Genomic DNA, 7367 nt, shown 5'->3' with positions numbered 1-7367 from the left:
AAAAAAAAAAAAAAAAAAAAAAAAAAAAAAAAATTAAGAAGACAAATGAAAATATATTCCATGTTCATGTATTAGAAGAATATTGTTAAAATGTCTATACTGACCAAAGTGATCTACAGATACGATGTAATTTTTAATCAAAATTCCAATGTCATTTTTCACAGAAATGGAAAAAACAATTCTAAAATTTGTATGGAACCAGAAATGACCCCCAATAGCCAAAGCAATCTTGAGCAAAATGCGCAAAGCTGGAGGCATCACACTTCTTGATTTCAAAATATACTGTAAAGCTATTGTAATCAAAACAGCACGGTACTGGCATAAAAACAGACACATCAACTAATGGAACAGGATAGAAAGCACCAAAATCAAATCAAATATTTACAGTTAATTGATCTCCAACAAGGACAGTCTCTTCAGTAAATGATGTAGGGAAACTGGGTATCTACATGCGGAAGAATGAAACTGGACCCCTATCTCATACCATATACAAAAATTAACTCAAAATGAATAAAAGACTTAAACGCAAGACCTGAAACTGCAAAGCTACTAGAAAAAAACACAGGGAAAAAGTTCCACAACATTAGTCTGGGCAACCACTTCCTAGATAAGACTCCAAAAGCACGGGCAACAAAAGTGAAAGTAGACAAATGAGACTGAATGAAACTAAAAACTTTCTGCACAGCAAAGGAAACAACAGAGTAAAAAGACAACCCATGGATTAGGAGAAAATATTTGCAAACCATACTTCTGAAAAGCGGTTAATATCCAAAATATATAAGGAATTCAACTCAATAGCAAGAAAACAAATAACCCAGTTAAAAATGGGCAAAGGCAAAGGAGCTTCTCAAAAGAAGAGATATGAATGGCCAACGGGTATATGAAAAAATGCTCAATATCTCTAATCATCAGGGAAACACAAATTAAAACCAAAATGGGGGCCGGGCGTGGTGGCTCATGCCTGTAATCCCAGCACTTTGGGAGGCCGAGGCAGGCAGATCACGAGGTCAAGAGATTGAGACCATCCTGGCCAACATGGTGAAACCTCGTCTCTACTAAAAATATAAAAATTAGCTGGGCGCGGTGACACGTCCCTGTAGTCCCAGCTACTCGGGAGGCTGAGACAGGAGAATCTCCTGAACCAGAGACACAGAGGTTGCAGTGAGCTGAGACTCACCACTGCACTCCAGCCTGGTGACAGAGTGAGACACCATCTCAAAAAACAAAACAAAACAAAAACAAAAACAAACAAACAAAAATGTGATGTCATCTTACATCTGTTAGAATGGCTATTATCAAGAAGACAAATTATATTTGTTGGTGAGGATATGGAGAAAAGGGAACACTTGCACATATTGTTAGGAATGTAAATTAGTATAGCCATTTCGGAGAATGGTATGGAGGTTCCTCAAAAAAACAAAAAATAAAATTATCATATAATTCAGAAATCAATCCCAGTTCTGTGCATGCATTAATATCCAAAGGAAGGCCAGGCGTGGTGGCTCTCGCCTGTAATCCCAGCACTTTGGGAGGCCTAGGCGGGCGGATCATGAGGTCAGGAGATCAAGACCATCCTGGCTAACATGGTGAAACCCCGTCTCTACTAAATATATAAAAAATTAGCCAGGCGTGGTGGTGGGCGCCTGTAGTCCCAGCTATTCAGGAGGCTGAGGCAGGACAAAGGCGTGAACCCGGGAGGCGGAGCTTACAGTGAGCCGAGATCACACCACTGCACTCCAGCCTGGGCAACAGAGCGAGACTCTGTCTCCAAAAAAAAAAAAAAAATCTAAAAGAATTGAAATCACTATTTTGAAGAGCTATCTGTACTCCCATGCTCATTTTGGTTTTATTTACACTAGCAAAGGTATGGAAGCAACCTAAGTGCCCAACAACAAATGAATGGATAAAGAAAATGTGGTACATATATAAATGGAGTACTATACATCCTTTAAAAAGAAGGAAATTCTGTCATTCATGACAATGTGGATGGAACTGAAGGACATTATGCCAAGTGAAATAAGCCACGCACAGAAATACAAATATTGTATGATCTCACTTAGATGTGGAATCTAAAAAAGTTGATCTCACAGAAACAGTAGAAAGGTAGCTAACCAGAGGCTGAGGGGAGGGAGAGGTATGGGGAAAGGGAAAGTGTTGACTAAAGAATACGAAGCTTCAGTTAGACAAGAGGAATTAAGTTTTAGCAACCTACTGCACTGCATAGTGACCATAATTAATAATAATGTATTATATATTTTTTAATTGCTAATAGACTTTTACCATTCTCACTACAACAAAATAAGCTTGTGAGATAATGGACACGTTAGTTAGTTTGAATGAATCTTACTACAATATATACACAGACCAAAACATCACATTGTACCCTATAAATATATACAAAGATTATTTGTCAATTAAAAATAAATGTTAAAAATGATTTTTATTAGCCAGGCATGGTGGTGCATGCCTGTAGTCCCAATTACTTGGAAGGCTGAGGAAGGAGGATCACTGGAGGCTAGAAGTGTGAGGTTACAGTGAGTTATGACCGTGTATTGCTCTCTAGCATGGGCGACAGAGTGAGGCCCTGTCTGTAAAAAGCAATGATAACAAAACAAAGATTTAAAAATTTATCTTTGTATGAAACAAAATAATACTGAAATTCTCTCCTGAAATGGTCATGGCCCTTTAGACAGTGTCATGAATGTAACTCCACAAAAGGGAAATCTGTCAAAGCCACCCAAAGATATACTGAGCTGATAGCCTTCCTCAACCTATCTATTCCCATCAAAAATAAAAATTAAAAAATAAAAACAAAACAAAACCCCAAGCTTCAGTCCACAAGAATGTTGAAGGCTCAGGTGTTTGGAACATGAAGTACTATCTCACAGAAAACCTTCTCCACAGAGAAGTAAGAGGGGTCATTGGAGCCCACAGCTCCACTGATGAGGGGCCAAGTTCTCCCACCCCACCCCAGGTCTCACAAAGGCTACTCTATATTTTGTCAATCCAGGGTGCCTTCTCTCCGATCCCCAGCACCCCACCTAGACTAGAGGCTCTGACTAATCACACATAACTGAAGAAGCTCTGGGGAAAACGTTTTCACAACAGAATTTGTCCTCACAAGCGGACCCATCTGCCCAACCCAGTGGCCTACTGAACTTGATAGCTAATGTTCCCTCTAGATGCGCATGTAGTTTGTCATAAGGGTGTATAGCTTATCAGTTCTCAAGCAAACCATTATGCATGCACACTGGAATTGACCAAATAAGTAAATGGATAGGGGATGGTGGGAGCCAGGTTTCTCACTATGAGAGAGAGGTTACAAATAACAGAGGCAGGCTAAAATGACCCATATAAAAATGGATTAGAGTAGGAGACTTTAAGCTAAGCATGAAATCATATTTAGCTTAATTTTTTTTTTTTTTCTGAGATGGAGTTTCGCTCGTTGCCCAGGCTGGAGTGCAATAGCGCAATCTCTGCTCACCAGATTCAAGTGATTCTCCTGCCTCAGCCTCTCAAGTAGGTAGGATTACAGGCGCCCGCCACCACGCCCAGCTAATTTTGTATTTTTGGTAGAGACGGGGTTTCTCCATGTTGGTCAGGCTGGTCTCGAGCTCCTAACCTCAGGTGATCTGCCCGCCTCAGCCTCCCAAAGTGCTGGGATTACAGGTGTGAGCCACCGCCCCTGGCCTAGCTTAATATTCACATATAGTCATGTGTTGCTTAGCAATGGGGATATGTTCTGAGATGTGTTTGTTAGACTTCTACCATTTTGTTGTGCAAACATCATAGGGTGTCCTTACACAAATCTAGATGGTGTAGCCTACTACAAACCTAGGCTGTATGGTAGAGCCTATTTCTCCTAGCCTAGAAACCTGTACAGCATGTGACTGTACTGAATACTGTAGGCAACTGTAACACCTTGGTATTTGTATATCTAAACACAGAAAAGGCACAGTAAAAATAAAGTATTACAATTTTATGAGACCAACATCGTATATGTGGTCTGTCAACCAAAATATCACCACATGGCACATGACTATATACAGAAATATTTATAGACATGAGTATATATATGGGTTAGTATAAAGACATATTCCCTTGCTCTGTCAACTGAGAGGGGCTGGAAACAACACGCTGTAGCAGTGAGCACATCTAGCACCCAGGTCTTCGTCTCTAATCCTACTCTCCAATAAAGGGAACCAGGGCTCCTTGACTGATTTGACTGTGACAGAAAATATTTAAGATGAGCGTGAATCTTGAAGCATCTTGAGGTGCCAGGAAGTAAGGAAGTTTTTTAGTTTGTTTGTTTTGTTTTGTTTTGTTTTGTTTTCTGAAGGGGAGTTTTGTTCTTGTCGCCCAGGCTGGAGTGCCATGGCACAATCTTGGCTCACTGCAACCTCCGCCTCCCAGATTCAAGCAATTCTCCTGTCTCGGCCTCCCGAGTAGCTAGGATTACAGGTGCCCAACACCATGCGCGGTTAATTTTTGTATTTTTAGTAGAGACAGGGTTTCACCATGTTGGCCAGGCTGGTCTCAAACTCCTGACCTCTAGTGATCCACCCACCTCAGCCTCCCAAAGTGCTGGGATTACAGGCGTGAGCCACTGCACCCGGCCTGCAAGTATTTTTAAAAATCACATCAATTGGTATCTGTCAAAGGGGCACAGGAATCAACCGAAAGAGCTCCCGGTGGCTATGGCTAGAGCAAATTTTTAAAGACTTTTTTTCAGGACGGATATAGCTGGAACAATTTGAAGAACAAAATAAAATACTATTCGGTTACAACCCAAAGTATAAAATAAGTATACACGAGTCCATGCTGAATGAATAAGTGATTACATAAATAAACAAAAGAGAGAGAACAGACAAATCTCTCATACAGAATAATTCAAATTCATTTCTGTAGATATCTGTCTCTCCTGGAGGTGAAGCACAATTCCCCACTCCCTATGTACTGGCCACACATAGTAACTTCCTTCCAAAGATTACAGTATGATAAAGCAGGAATAAAAAAGCTTTACTCTTTACAGAGGAGAAACCTGACAAACACTACCTAAGCCAGGTGACCAAGGTCAACATGTACAATGATGAGTCCTGTTGACAGTATGTTCCCTTGATATAATGTGACAGGATGTGATGCGCATGGCACTTTGCCTCTGTGGTCTTTCTTTCAAAACCCCGTAACTCCAGTCTAATCATGAGAAAAACATCAGATAAATCCTGACTGGGGGGTGCTGTACAAAATACCTGACCAATCTTCAAGATCATCAAGGTCATTAAAACCAAACAGAGTTTGAGAAACTGGCATAGCCTGAGAAGCTTAAGAAGATGTAATGACTAACAGTCATGTGGATTAGATTGGATCCTGGATTGGATTCTGGAACAGAAGAGGACTTTAGATAGAAACTGAGGAAATCTGAATAAAGTATAGACTTTAGTTAATAACAGTACATCTATACTGGTTCATCAACTGTGACAAATGCATCCTACTAAAATGTTAATAGGGGAAACTGGATATGAAGCATATGGGAAGTCTGTCCTAGTTTTGCAATTTTTCTGTATACCTAACTGTTCCAAAATAAAACTTTAAAAAATCCATTTCCTATAGCAAAACCAATTAGGGGCAACTGCTAAATGAAGAGATATAGCATATACAACCTCGAAACCATTTAAGGGGAAAAAAATAAAAGGACAACAGGAACAACCAAAACTCAAGTCAACCCAAAAGTCACCAGAGGTAAAAATAAAAAAAAAAAAGAAGCAGCAGCAGCAAGGACTATGTTAAATAGAAAACAAACTTTTTGGGTTTCTTTTTTGTAGAGATGGAATCTCACTATGTTGCCCAGGTTGGTGGTCTCCAACTCCTAGTCTCAAGCAATCCTCCCGCCTTGGCCTTCCAAAGTTTTGGGACTACAGGCGTGAGCTACCATGCCCAGCGGAAAACATGAACTTTAACATAGGAATATGTATAATCATATCAGTAAAAAAACAAAAAAGGGGGGGTGTAAATAGGCTAAAACTCCCATTAAAATACAAATAAGATTAAAAGATATCTAACTATAGGCTACTGATAAAATATACATTTAAAACAAAATGGCAAAAAAAAAAAAAAAATGTAGAGAATGAAGAAATATATACCAGGCAAACACTAACAGGAAGGAAACAGACATGATATTAATATAAAATAAAATTCAAGACCCAAAGCTCAAAGCAGGAAAAGAGCAATATTTTATGGAAATAAAGCATATAATATACCAGTAAATAAAAGTTACGGCAGTTAATAATCTGGCTTCCAAAATTCTAAGGTAGACTTTTGCTTCTTGCTATGAGGGAATAACTTGGATCAGACCCGCATTTCCACTGTAAATCATAAAATGAACAAAACCCATGAGGCAAAATCAGCACTGAACAAGAAAGTAGTGAGAGCTTGAAATCCTTGAGATTAGGGAAATTATAACAGCTAAATCCAACAGGTGATCTTGGATTGGATCCTGAACCTATAAAGGCCATTACTGGGACAATCAGCAAAGTTAAATTAGGTCTGTAGACCAGATAGATGATAATACTGATCACTGTCAATTTCTGGTCTCGATGGAAATACTGTAGTCAGGAGGAGGGTATCCTTGTTTTTAGAAATTGCATACTGACGTATCAAGAGGTAACAGGTATAGGCTTGGTGCAGTAGCTCATGCCTGTAATTCCAGCACTTTGGGAGGCTGAAGCAGGAGGACTGCTTGAGCCCAGGAGTTCAAGACCAGCCTGGGTAACATAGGGAGACTCCGTCTCAACAACAACAACAACAACAACAAAATTTAAAAATTAGCTACCAGGTATGGTAGCTCATGCTTATAACCCCAGCACTTTGAGAGGCTGAGGTGGAAGGACTCCCTGAGCCCAGGAGTTCAAGACCAACCAAGGCCACATAGTGAGACCTCGTCTCTACTAAGAATCAAAAAAACTAGCTGGGTGTGATGGTGCATGCCTGTAGTCCCAGCTACTCTGGAGGCTAAGATGGGAGGATCACTTGAGCCCAGGAGGTCAAAGCTTCAGTGAGCTATGATCATACTACCGCACTCCAGCCTGGGCAACAGAGTAAGACCCCATCTCAAAAAACAAAAAAAAAATTAGCTGGGCATGGAGGCACATGCTTGTACTCCCAGCTACTCTGGAGGCTGAGGTTGGGGGATCACTTGAGCCTGGGAGGTTGAGGCTGCACTGAGCCTTGACAATGCCATTGCACTCTATCCTGGGTGCCAGAGGGAGACCCTACCTCAAAAACAAAACAAAAAAAGAAAAGAAAAGAAGAAAGAAAGAAAGAAAGAAAAGAAAGAAGGAAGGAAGGAAGGAAGGAAGGAAGGAAGGAAG

At 40.2% G+C, this 7367-nt stretch overlaps 1 protein-coding gene across 6 annotated transcripts in view; it reads right to left on the bottom strand.

Annotated features, from left to right (window-relative positions):
• The window catches only part of CD99L2 (CD99 molecule-like 2), a 125826-nt gene that overhangs the window by 60235 nt on the left and 58224 nt on the right, over positions 1–7367 (bottom strand). The gene's annotated exons all lie outside the window — the stretch shown is intronic.

This window comes from Colobus angolensis, unplaced genomic scaffold, assembly GCF_000951035.1.
Source record: "Colobus angolensis palliatus isolate OR3802 unplaced genomic scaffold, Cang.pa_1.0 Scaffold389, whole genome shotgun sequence".
NCBI lineage: Eukaryota > Metazoa > Chordata > Mammalia > Primates > Cercopithecidae > Colobus > Colobus angolensis.
This window is presented reverse-complemented; position numbering and strand designations above follow the sequence as displayed.